A 12304-nucleotide genomic window follows, 5' to 3' on the forward strand; every position below is an offset into this window, starting at 1 on the left:
CAGCAAGCCAAGCAGTGGCTCCCAGTCAGCTATGTGATCACGAGACTAAACGACAAATACACTTAAAAAGCATTCTGGACTCATACACCCAATTTTGTTTTTCGCTTTCTGTATTCAGTGAGTTACATGAGAGATTCAGTACTTTATGTTAGATGATTTTGCCCAACTGTAGGCTAATGTAAGTGTTCTGAACACGTTTAAGGTAGGCTAGATTAAACTGTGATGTTGGTAGGTTAGATGTATTAATTAAATGTGGTTTTGACTTGTATTTTCAATTTATGACTGGTTTATCAAGATGTAACCCCATCATAAGTTGAGGAAGATCTGTAGTGTATTCAGCACTGAGACCATACTTGGCTCCACAGCCCTTGTTTTCTGCTCACTGCATTTTTATTTTACAACCCAATCATAAGATGCCACTTAGTGACTGTCATGTTTATGGTAAAAGTAAATTGTACAGACACTGGAGAAGACTTACCTCCTTTCTAGAGGTAACTTGTTAAATTTGTTTTCTAGAAAGTTAGGCATACTGTAATGAGCAAGTATTTATACAGCTAAAATGCTAATCTTAGCTTTATCCTTATTACACATTTGAAGCATGCACATCTGAGGTTTATGTACATGTCATCTGGGCAAGTACCACAACTGTTAGGCAGTCAAGGTATTTCTTGCCAAAGGCCTACCTGGCTTAATTTAATGACTAATCCTTAATTTAATGACTAAAATGTCACTGTCAAGGATGACAAAGCTGTGCTAATGTGGATGGGTTGATATTGATTCCGTCTGTCCATGTTCACTATTAACCTTGTGTCATGGGCATGCTTCAAAGCTATGACTAGTTGCTATGGCAACTCCGGTCTCCTGGTCTTGACATCACCCTTATAGGAATGTGGGAACATTGGTGAGTATTGCATTTTATATGAGGACCGGTAAACATCAAACTTACATTTGGGGCCTTTTAATTTTTCAACTTTATAGAGAAAAGTGCACACTTTTTTTTCTTTTTTTTTTAATGGAGTCTTAGAACACCCCAGAATTCCATGGCCAGACAAGGCTGTTGCAGAGATGAACACACCTTCTCTGGTTTCAAAAGTGGGTGGTTGAAGTTAATGCAGCATTTCTTAGTTGCTGGAGGAAGAAAATACTGGTTAAGCAGGTACATTCAAGTGATCAATTAGATTTTGACAGTGGACCTGGTGATTAAAGCTATTGAATTGCCTTCAGCAGCTGCAGCCTATTGACCTGGAAGAACACTCCATTCCTTTCCTCAAATGATTTGGATTCTCATAGAGGTGAATGGAAAGAAGGGTTTTTTTAAGTGCATCATCCAAGATTGGTTCCTGAACCAGGGCCAACTTTTTGGACTTGACAGCAGGTGACAAGAAGAAAATAATTTAAAAGGGTATATCAGTAATAAGGTGAATGTACTCATCCTAGTATAGAGAAGGCTGGACAAGTTGTCCAAGGTCACAGCCCAGGAGTGATTGAGCTGTAATGGTGTAACCCAAGTTGCAAGACCACTTAACTGGAAGTGGCCTTAGAGTCCATAGTCCCAGTTCTATGTTTAGAGATGAGAAGGTGGATTTGCCCAAGGTCACGCAGGGGCACCATGGCAGAGCTGGAACAGGATTGCCCCAACAGCTAATGAAGTGCTAGTTCAGGGAGGAGTATAATGTTAAGGCCTTCAGGCTTTGAAGCCAGTAGCCAGGGTTTGAATCCTGGCTTCCTCACTTATAGCTCAATGACCAGCTGCATAATTTTTGACACTTCCATTTTTCTCATCCATAAAATGGGTAATAATAGAAAATAATTACCTCCTGAAAATATCTTGAGAACACAGTGATGTGATGCATATATGGCACTCAACACAGAGTGACACTGCTCAGTAAGCATTAGCTGTTATGTGGCAGGCTAACACTGGTATGCAGTAAGCACTCAAGGAATGGCTTTTAAGCAAAACTGACCCATTTTGGTGCTGGGCAAGCAAGAGCGCCCCCAGTGCATTCTTGCATGCCCCAGTGCATACGAAGAGTGTTTCCACTGACCCTGGTCCTTACCCACTTTTGAGTCCACTGTCCAGTTTGAGTTGAAGGGGCATGGATTTGAGGGGTCCAAGGTCAAGAGGGACATTTATGGTAAAAGGGGTCTGGGCAGATTTCAAGAAAGGGGTTTCTGAAGTCACAGGGATAGGCAGGTGGGAAGGATAAGATGAAGGATTAAAACCGCTAGATGGCTCTTTAAAAATGGGTTTTCACATTAGCCCAGCCTGTATTCAAATTTCCATCTTCTGGCTGTGTGTCTGGGACAAGTCACATCTTAATTTCTTATTTGTAAAGTTGGGGATAACAAAAACACCTCAGAGGGCATTAAACTGGTCACTCTTTGTTTATGTCTGGTATTTTCCACTCTTTGCTGGAATCACATGGGGGAACTTTTGAAAACTAATACCTGGGCCCAGCCCCCAGAGGTTATGATTTAGTTTGTCTGGGCTGGGAGCTTGGTATCGGAATGCTTTAAAAGTTCCCCAGGTGATTCTAAGGAGCAGTCAGGATTAAGACCTGTTTCTGATCCCACAGTAGTCCTGTGGGTCTGTCTCCTCCCTATGCCAGTTCTCCCAGGCCTCCCCGTATATGGAGCAAGGCACATCCCTGTTCTTTCCCTGCTGGGAAAGGCAGCTCTGGTTCTGTTCTGTATAGAGGCTGTGAAGCCGGATTGAAAACTCCTAGCATTCCCTGGGTGCTTGCCTTGGTGTCACCTAGCCGCTGGATGAGATTGCTTTCACCAGAAAATGCTTTGTTCCTTCATTTATCAAGCTGGTTGCTGGTGCTGGGGTTATCCCTTGAGCAAGGTGTGGGAGAGAAAATGTAGACCAGAAAGGGAGCTGAAATTGAATTACCGTGCGCTGAGCACACGTATGGTGCTTTTTCTCATCAACTCTGTGATGTTGGGGTTCTCTCTCATTTACTCAAGAAGCTCAGACAGGGAGAGTGGTCTCAACCATATCAGACTGGGGCCCCCTTTCTGTAAAAAAAAAATTTTGAAATGATCCTTCACTAATCTGAAGTGAAACCCATTTTCTACACTATTTAAAAACAAACAAGATGAAGCCTTTAATATAAAAAAGGAAAGCAGTTTATAAAATATGTATTTCTGTATGTTAGGCATGACTGCTAGAAGACATAAGAAGTCAGATGCTTGAACCCACTTGAAGCTATTCCATACTTGCCCTATAAGAAAATTAAGAGTGAAGGCACATATAGACATCAGAATAAAAACTACAGTCAGGGGGGCTTCCCTGGTGGCGCAGTGGTTGAGAGTCCGCCTGCCGATGCAGGGGACACGGGTTCGTGCCCCGGTCCGGGAGGATCCTGCATGCCGCGGAGCGGCTGGGCCCATGAGCCATGGACGCTGAGCCTGCGCTGGGCCCATGAGCCATGGACACTGAGCCTGCGCGTCCGGAGCCTGTGCTCCGCAGTGGGAGAGGCCACAACAGTGAGAGACCTGCGTACCGCAAAAAAAAACAAACTACAGTCAGGAAGTAATGATAGATCAGACTTATTTGAATGATAGGAGAGAGGGAGAAATAAGCTTAACTGAAGTAGGGATAACATGCCAAGACAAATAGACTGCTGAATTGGAGAAATGAGAAAGTACAGTATTCTCACAAATGAGCTGGGCCTTAAAACTATAATGTCAAAAAATAAACTCACAACGGGACTTTCCTGGTGGTCCAGTGGTTAAGACTCCACACTTCTTTTCCGGTCAGCAGCCTGAGGTGACCTCTAAAAATGGTTCGCTATTCACTTGACCCAGAAAACCCCACAAAATCATGCAAGTCGAGAGGTTCAAATCTTCGTGTTCACTTTAAGAACACTCGTGAAACAGCCCAGGCCATTGAGGGTATGCATATCCGAAAAGCCACCAAGTATCTGAAGGATGTTACCTTAAAGAAGCAATGTGTGCCATTCCGTTGTTACAATGGTGGAGCTGGTAGGTGTGCCCAGGCCAAACAGTGGGGCTGGACGCAGGGTTGGTGGCCCAAAAAGAGTGCTTAATTTTTACTGCACATGCTCAAAAATGCAGAGAGTAATGCTGAACTGTAGGGCTTAGATGTAGATTCTCTGGTCATTGAGCATATCCAGGTGAACAAAGCCCCCAAGATGCGGCGCAGGACTTACAGAGCTCATGGTCGGATCAACCCATACATGAGCTCTCCCTGCCACATTGAGATGATCCTTACTGAAAAATAACAGATTGTTCCTAAATCAGAAGAGGAGGTTGCCCAGAAGAAAAAGATATCCCAGAAGAAATTGAAGAAACAAAAACTTATGGCCTGGGAATAAATGCTGCAAAAAATAAATGCAAATAAAAGTAAAAAAAAAAAAAAAAAAGACTCCACACTTCCACTGAAGGGTGCACGGTTGGATCCCTGGTCGGGGGAACTAAGATCCCTCATGCTGCAAGGCCAAAAAACCAAAAGAAACAAACAAAAAAACCAAACCTCACAACATGGGGCAGGGGGAGGGGAGTAAATTAAAAAGTACCTATCCCATGGGGTTGTTATGAAGGTTTAAGTGAATTAATACATGAAATGTGCTTAAAACAGTTCCTGGCACTTAAACACAGTTTAAGTATTAAATAGTATATATCCTTTGATAGAAGGGGAATGACAATTAGAAAAAAATTTAGTGCAAATGCACAGGGTAAAGTACTCAATTACTTCTAGACAGTGGCTTTATTCCATTTAATCATTCTTTCTTTAATGGCTTTATCCAGGTGCTTTTAATATTTTCTACCTGTAGTTGGTTCAGACCCGTGGGCATGGGTAATTCTTTGTGTACCAGACATCGAGTACCTCTGTCCCCTTCCCCTAAAGTCAGTTAGCTCCCTGGCCAGTGTGACCACCATAAAAAAAAAAAATCAGTTCCCCAGGCACCCACTAGGAGGCAGTACTGCCCTGTTGAGAATACTAAGCCAAATTCTTTGCCTGAGGTCACATACCTGTTTAGTAGAATTGCATCTCCACTGACTCCAAAGTCTTTTTTTCCACTATGATAGTAACAATAAAGATAGTAATAAAGACAATAGTGATAATAATTAGCATTCCTTGAACTCATGCCAGCATTTTACTAAATGTTTTACATATATATACCACCAGCTCACTTAAACCTCACCATTTGAGGGCAGTTTCTCATTTTGCAGATGAAGAAACCAAGGCTTAGGTCCAAGACCCATGTTAAGTGTTCTGCGTAGAAGAGGTTGCACTTGAGCTAAGTGCTGAAGAATGGGATTGGCATAGAAAGCTGGTTATATAAAGAAAAAAACCACATGCATAAAAGCAAAGGCATGAAACTTCAAAATTTTATATGGACTGACAACTTTAAGACCCCATGAATTTATTCAGGGTTTAGAATTGGAGATTGGTAGAAAGTCAGAGCTAGAGGGGAACTTAGAGTTCATCAGGGATTGGTGATTTTCAAACTTGAAAACTAGCCAAATCTTTTTTTGGAATGAAATCTTATATATAATAACTATAAAATATATAAAACAATTTAAATGATATTGTTATAAAAAGTATAAGTTCTAGTAGATAATATTCACTTATAAAGATAGGAAAAATAATGTTGTTTTGATGAATGCGGTATTAGATTGACCTCAGAACCCAGTTTTTCCTGTTTTGGTTGTACAGAGAAGTGAATATAATAGGTAACATTTTAAAACACCTCATTTTGCAATCCCATAAGTGACAGGATAGGAAGGTCTACTCCAAAACCACCTAGAAACACAGATTCACTTCAGTATATTAATAGCCATATGGTTGAACTTTGAAAAATCATTAGATACACATGTATATATTTTAAACAAACAAATGTCTGTGAGACTCCTGTAGCACCATGTGAGAATTCCTTATGCTGCCCTCGTCTTTACTCTGCAGACAAAGAGCCTGAGGTGAAGGGACAGGGGAGTGAGTTGCTCAGACTCATGGGGCCCAGCTAGGGCCATCTCTGGGCACTCAGCCTCCTGAGTCCCAGCCCAGTGCTCCTTCTGAGAGACCAGTCGACATCTGGTGTGGCAGCATGCCACAGCCTGGCTGTACAACCCCTCACCTGAGAGGGCCCTTGGCTGCTTGCCCATCTCCCTGGCAGATAAAGCCTCAGACGGAGGGCAAACAGTACCTGGCTCCAGGAGTCAGTGCAGGTCTGATTCATGCAGTGGTTTGTGCCTGTGCCAGCCGTGAAGGCTGTCTCCTGATCCTCTGCTCATTTTCATCACTTCCCTCACTGTGGCCAGACTGGGACTCTTGAGCAACAGGCAGACACCTGTGAGCTTGGGAATGGTGTTGGCTCTTTTAAGGAGGGTTTTCCAGGCCACAATGGGACTTGTCTGTCCCATCCCCCTGGGCAGCTCAGAGCATTGCCCCATCAACGTCAGTTTCAGTATCAGGGTGGGGCGGCATGATGGGGTGGGGTGCTGTGTTACCAGGGCGCAGACACATTGGCAGCAGATGGTGCCTCTGGAGCATGGGAGAACAGGTGGGCTACCTACCACCAGGATTTCAAAAATACCATTTATCAGCATTTGCCTTTTGAAAGATGCAATTTGCTTACAAATGGCAAGACATTTAAAAATTTAATTTGCTCTTTTTTTCAGAGAAGCATATTAAGTCATTATTAGGAGATTTTTTCTTTTTTTTGTGGTACGCGGGCCTCTCACTGTTGTGGCCTCTCCCATTGCGGACCACAGGCTCCGCTCGCGCAGGCTCAGCGGCCATGGCTCACGGGCCCAGCCGCTCTGCGGCATGTGGGATCTTCCCAGACCGGGGCACGAACCCACGTCCCCTGCATCGGCAGGTGGACTCTCAACCACTGCGCCACCAGGGAAGCCCTAGGAGGTATTTTTAATCACAGTATATTAGCATTTTTGTTTACAGAATGCATTCTGTTGCTACTGAAGAGAATACCATGAGCAAGCAATGTTTTTATACAGAAACAAATGTTTTAAAAGTAGGTTCAGACACTGAAACCTTTGGCTAGACACAGGCTGTTATTTAATAATAAATTAACCTGACCTTGACTCAGAACAGGTGCCCCAGAAGCAGGTTCGTAGAGTATCGCTCTGCTGGGAAAGGCTCTTCTTCGAGGCTCTATGGTCACGTTGCAGGAGAGGGAGAAGGTTCTGCTTTCTTCCAGAGTTGAAGGGATGACCTTGATCAAATCGTTGTGCATTTGTATACCCGCTCCTGGCACGTCACCGTGGCCTCTCGTGACAGTGAAGCCTTTGACTTCTCTGGGAACTCAGTACCCACAGCTAAGAAGTGGGAGCTACACTGCTTCCCTTCCAGGCTTGTTGGGACAAAACCTGAGGTAACGCGTGTAAAGCTTCAACAACTCTGCCTGGCACAAAGGAAGTCCCAAAAGTTGCCAAGCTCAGCGTTTTTCACATGAGCTCTACTCCATCCCCTTTAATTACTCATTTTTAATTCAAAGGTAATCCATGATGTGGTAGAAAAAAGAGAGAATACATAAACAAAAAAGGAAGAAAGGGACCCAATAGTTTCTGGTTTTCCTAAGTTTTTTTCTATCCTGTTTTCTTTATTCTGTGTGCTCGGAATGGGAAGTGTCCTCATTTGTGTTTAGGGAGTGTTAGAGAGGTGATATCATGGCCCCACTTTGCAAATGAGGAAACTGAATCCAGAAAGAAGAAGTGCCTTTCCCAAGGCCACGAAGACAGTAGGAAGGTTAAGTCAGGTTTGAAACCCACAGCCTGTGAGTCCGAGCCCAGCACTCGTTTCAGGACCAGGAGGGGCCTCAGAGGTGCCGTGCACTGAGGTGTCCACAGGTGAGTCTCAGACACCTGCTCCTGAACCCCCATGTGTGCAGGGAGCCTGTGCCCATGATATCGTATTTCCCTCATGATGACTTGAGGTACTCAAAACCATTCCCCACTGAAGATAAATTCCTATTTTGCAGCCTGCCCAGTCCTGGGAGTGGGCAGGCTGTGAGTAAACAACTCACCTAAGTAGGTTTTTTTTATTATTATTAATTTATTTACTTATTTTGGCTGCGTTGGGTCTTTGTTGCTGCGCATGGGCTTTCACTGGTTGTGGTGAGCGGGGGCTACTCTTCGTTGTGGTGCTCCAGCTTCTTGTTGCAGTGGCTTCTCTTGTTGTGGAGCATGGGCTCTAGGCACACGGGCCTCAGTAGTTGCAGCATGTGGGCTCAGTAGTTGTGGCTCGTGGGCTCTAGAGTGCAGGCTCAGTAGTTGTGGCACACGGGATTAGTTGCTCCGCGGCATGTGGGATCTTCCCGGACCAGGGCTTGAACCCGTGTCCCCTGTGTTGGCAGTCTTAACCACTGTGCCACCAGGGAAGCCCTAAGTAGGGTTTTTAGGTGCCTCAGTTTTGCTTTCCCAGGGATACTGGGTTGGCACTGTCCTTAGTCTTGCAAGCACGTAAGTACTGTCCTTCTGGGCTTTTCCCTCACTTTATTTTTAAGATTTATTTTTGGGACTTCCTGGTCCGGGAAGATCCCACATGCCGCGGAACAACTAAGCCCGTGTGCCACAACTACTGAGCCTGCACTCTAGAGCCCACGAGCCACAACTACTGAAGCCCGTGTGCCTAGAGCCCGTGCTCTGCAACAAGAGAAGCCACCGCAATGAGAAGCCTGTGCACCACAACGAAGAGTAACCCCTGCTCGATGCAACCTAAGAAAGCCCGCGTGCAGCAATGGAGACCCGATGCAGCGAAAAATAAATATATATATATTTTAAATTTTTTATTTATTTTTGGCTGCATCAGGTCTTAGTTGAGGCATGAGGAATCTTCGTTGCAGCCTGCAAGCTTCTCTCCAGTTGTGGCCCACAGGCTTCTCTCTAGTTGTGGTGTGTGGGTTTTCTCTTAGTTGTGGTGTGCAGGTTCCAGGGCACGTGGGCTCTGTAGTTGTGGCGCTCGGGTTCCAGAGCACGTGGGCTCTGTAATTTGCAGCCCGTAGGCTCCCTAGTTGAGGTGTGCAAGCTCAGTAGTTGTGGCGTGCAGGCATAGTTGCCTGTGGCACATGGGATCTTAGTTCCCTGAAAATGGCCCACAGTGTCCTTCCAGCTGAATTCTGACTCAGCCTCATCCACTGCTTCAGGCAGAGGCACCCCTTGATCAGATACAAGTTTGATACACTGGGACCAAATGGCCTGCAAGGTCTTTTCCAGCACTCACTAGGACTTGCCAAGACCAGAAAAAGAATAAGGTTTTCTATAAGGATGGCAGGTCCAGACAGTCTATTTCCTGGAGGGGAAAGGAAAAATGTTAAATGCATACAGCGGCTGACAATTCATCCAAGGCGGCATCAGACTTTTTAACAGCCTTTTTGTTCTACAGCGGTCAGGCAAGTGTTAATATTTGACTAAGATTTGAATAGTCTCTGAAAACTTAGTCCTCAAACAACTCTGTTAATAGTTACTATTCCCATTGCACAGATGTGGAAACTGAAGCTTAGAGAAGGTAAATAACTTACCTCAGAGTGAGGAAATGCCACAGCCAGGACTAGAACCCAAGGCCTGACTCCTTAGGCCCAAGCTCTTCCAGCACATCTCAGCTGTGTGTATGTGCTATTAGCAGGGCTGGCATTGGGATTCACATTGATTCAGAGGCTGCATGGATACCCACGAAACCCCTGGAGGAAGCAAGTTCTTTCTCAGAGAAGGCCAGTGGGTGTAAAGGAGAAGGATGCCAATGAGAAATGAACACTGCCAGGGCCAGAAGTTGTCTGTGCAATGGCCACTGGGTCACCTTTCGTCATTCAGAGCAGCATCAAGAAGGTTTTGCATAACATTTCCAGGTTGCACAATGGGGCTCGAAGTCCTATGGCTGTCTCTGGTGGGAAGAGCACAGCATTCAGAGTCTGGAGACCTGGATTTGGCTTCTGTTGGCTTCCAGCAATACTGTATTACAAGCCTGTGCACATTACTTGGCTCCTTGGGCCTTGGTCTTGTCATCTGTAAAACAGGAACATGGGGCTATTATAGGATTTAAATGGAAAAAAAACCAACAATCTTTAATGAAAGCTTCGTAGGTGCCCAGCACTGTTCACCGGCATTAACTTATTTAGTCTTCACAGCAACCCTCAGAGACTAGGTGTTATTACTGTCTTCAGGTTAAAAAAGAGGCACAGTTAAGTAACTTGCCCAGTATTACACAGCAGCAAGTGGGGAAGCTGGAATTGGAACCTAGACAGTCCATTAGATGAATAAATGAATTCTAGGGCTGGTGAATCCTAGACAACACCTTTCTGAGTGTCAAAGACTATTCAAGGTAGATGGGCCCTTAGAAGGGCCTTAGTTTAAGGACTGTTGAGCAGATAAGGAATCCATGGGTCAGAGGGTGAAAAACCTGCAGGATGTCTTGGTAAGTCTGTGGCAGAACTGAGGTGAGGATCCAGGCCTCTGGGCAGCCTTGCCTAGTCGGGGCACCCATGGTCCACAATCCTGAGGTTATGTTCTAGGAAACACAACTCAGTGAAAAAGTGCAGTCACTTCCATAATCACTAATGCAGAGAGACTCAGTGAACACTTAAGGCACTTCCACTCTCGGACACATTGTATCCATTAACCCTTTCCCAAACACTTTAAATAACACTGTTAGGAAAATGGTAATGAAAGAATAAGGCACTAGGCAATGCTGTGTGATAACACATACCTACAAAACCCTGCACTTAGAATACATACAAATAAAAGGATATACTAGAATGGCTGCCTACGCAGCAGGGGATTGGGAGTGACCTACACGGTAAAGGGGAATACATAAAACAAGAGGGGACAAGCCAGGATTAGTGATGACTGTGAGCCATCATCTGGGGAGTAGGATTGACTCATCCCACTGCACTGGAGGGCCAAAAATAAAACTGAGTAAAATAAGACACGAGATGAAATCACTTTGCCTGAAACATATTGGCTCTGGGCTCAAGGAGGAAAAGCGGGCACACATCCTGGGCTGCCTCACCAAAGGCAGAGGCCTGGAAGTGTCCCTGAGTGGAGTGAGTCAGGTCAAGGGGAGAGCCAGTTACACGTATGTCTGTGAGCTCAAGCCTACCACACACTGGTCCAAGTGGCACACCCACCCATCTCCCATGCCAACGGACTGTGCCTGGGAAGATCAGGTGAAGGAAGAGGGCATCTTCATTTACTCAGCTTGCCCACTGTAGATGGGACAGTTGGATGCAGACCTCCCCTAACAGCCCACCTGGCGACTGGAACCTCCCAGGGAAGCGGGTATCCCCTGAGCACAGAGCCCACAGTTCTGGGCTCGGGTCACAAGGTGGCAGCATGGTGAAGAAAGCTGGTTCTCAACTCCATACAGAGGATATCCAGGTTTGCCTGTGAGCACAGGAAGAGGGGGGACCATGGTCCTTAAAGAGCGAGAGTGGCTCATTTATTAAACATGAAATGAGGCAGAAGCCTGTAACTCCAGTGGCTGGGAAAGGGCATTAAGGAGAGGCAGGCATGATTTTCTAGAAAGTAGTCCTCACCCATGAACCACCACAGTGGTGAGTGACTCTGTCTGTATGTGTGTCTAAAGGTGAACGTGTATGATTGAGTATGTCTGGTGTGTGTGTGTGACTAGTGTAATGCTGAGTGTGTGACTGTACATTGAGTGTGAGTGTGTGACTATGAGTCTGGGGGTGGGGGAAGAGGGAAGCAGCAGGCTCAGGTGTTGCCAGAGAGGCTAGGAGGAAACTATAAAATTGGCGATGCCCTCTTTATCAGGAAGCACTTCTGGGTCAATAAGGGCAGAGCACAAAGTTCACACAGATAGTAGTGACTGGAAGGCAGGAAGCATGGCAATGGTATTGGAGAGGCGGTGGTGGTGCTCTCTTGGGATGGGAAGGGCACATACTAAACTTCGCTTAGTTCTAGACTCAGACAATGGACTCTGGGCCCAGGTTCCAACCAGCCTGGCCATTTTCAAATGGTGCAGGTGGAACAGTTAACCTTCCTGGGCTTCAGGTTCACCACCTGTAAAATGGCAGAAATAATTGGGCCTGCCTTCCTGGCTGTGTGTGAGGATTAAAAGAGAGCTATGTATGTAATGTATGAGAAGAAGGCCTAATGTGTGATGAGTGTGTGCCTGCTGGTTGTGGAGAAAACATGAAATTATGCTATTCAAGGAGGCCCATGGACAGCCTGGTCCATAAATGCCACTAGTAAGGTCAATCTCCTGTTATCCGCCCACCCTCGGCCTTCTGAAAAGGATCTTCCTGATGGTGCTGTGGTCCTTCAGGAAGTGGCAGTGCCCTGTCTCTGGGGAAGGGGG

At 45.5% G+C, this 12304-nt stretch overlaps 1 long non-coding RNA gene and 1 pseudogene across 2 annotated transcripts; one reads left to right on the forward strand and one right to left on the reverse strand.

The window, feature by feature from the left end:
* Positions 1 to 1337: 1337 nt before the first annotated feature.
* Positions 1338 to 5818, reverse strand: LOC125965530 (uncharacterized). Of its 2 annotated transcripts, none has more exons than XR_007479517.1 (3): positions 5175 to 5818; positions 5002 to 5049; positions 1338 to 3021 (listed from the first exon to the last, which is right to left on the reverse strand). It is a non-coding gene; the product is annotated as an uncharacterized LOC125965530 (long non-coding RNA). The 2 variants fall into 2 exon arrangements; XR_007479516.1 differs by lacking the exon at positions 1338 to 3021 and adding an exon at positions 3036 to 3501.
* Positions 3518 to 4391, forward strand: LOC101283819 (60S ribosomal protein L17-like; annotated as a pseudogene).
* Positions 5819 to 12304: the final 6486 nt, after the last annotated feature.

The sequence above is a fragment of the Orcinus orca genome, chromosome 10 (assembly GCF_937001465.1).
Source record: "Orcinus orca chromosome 10, mOrcOrc1.1, whole genome shotgun sequence".
Classification (NCBI taxonomy): Eukaryota; Metazoa; Chordata; class Mammalia; order Artiodactyla; family Delphinidae; genus Orcinus; species Orcinus orca.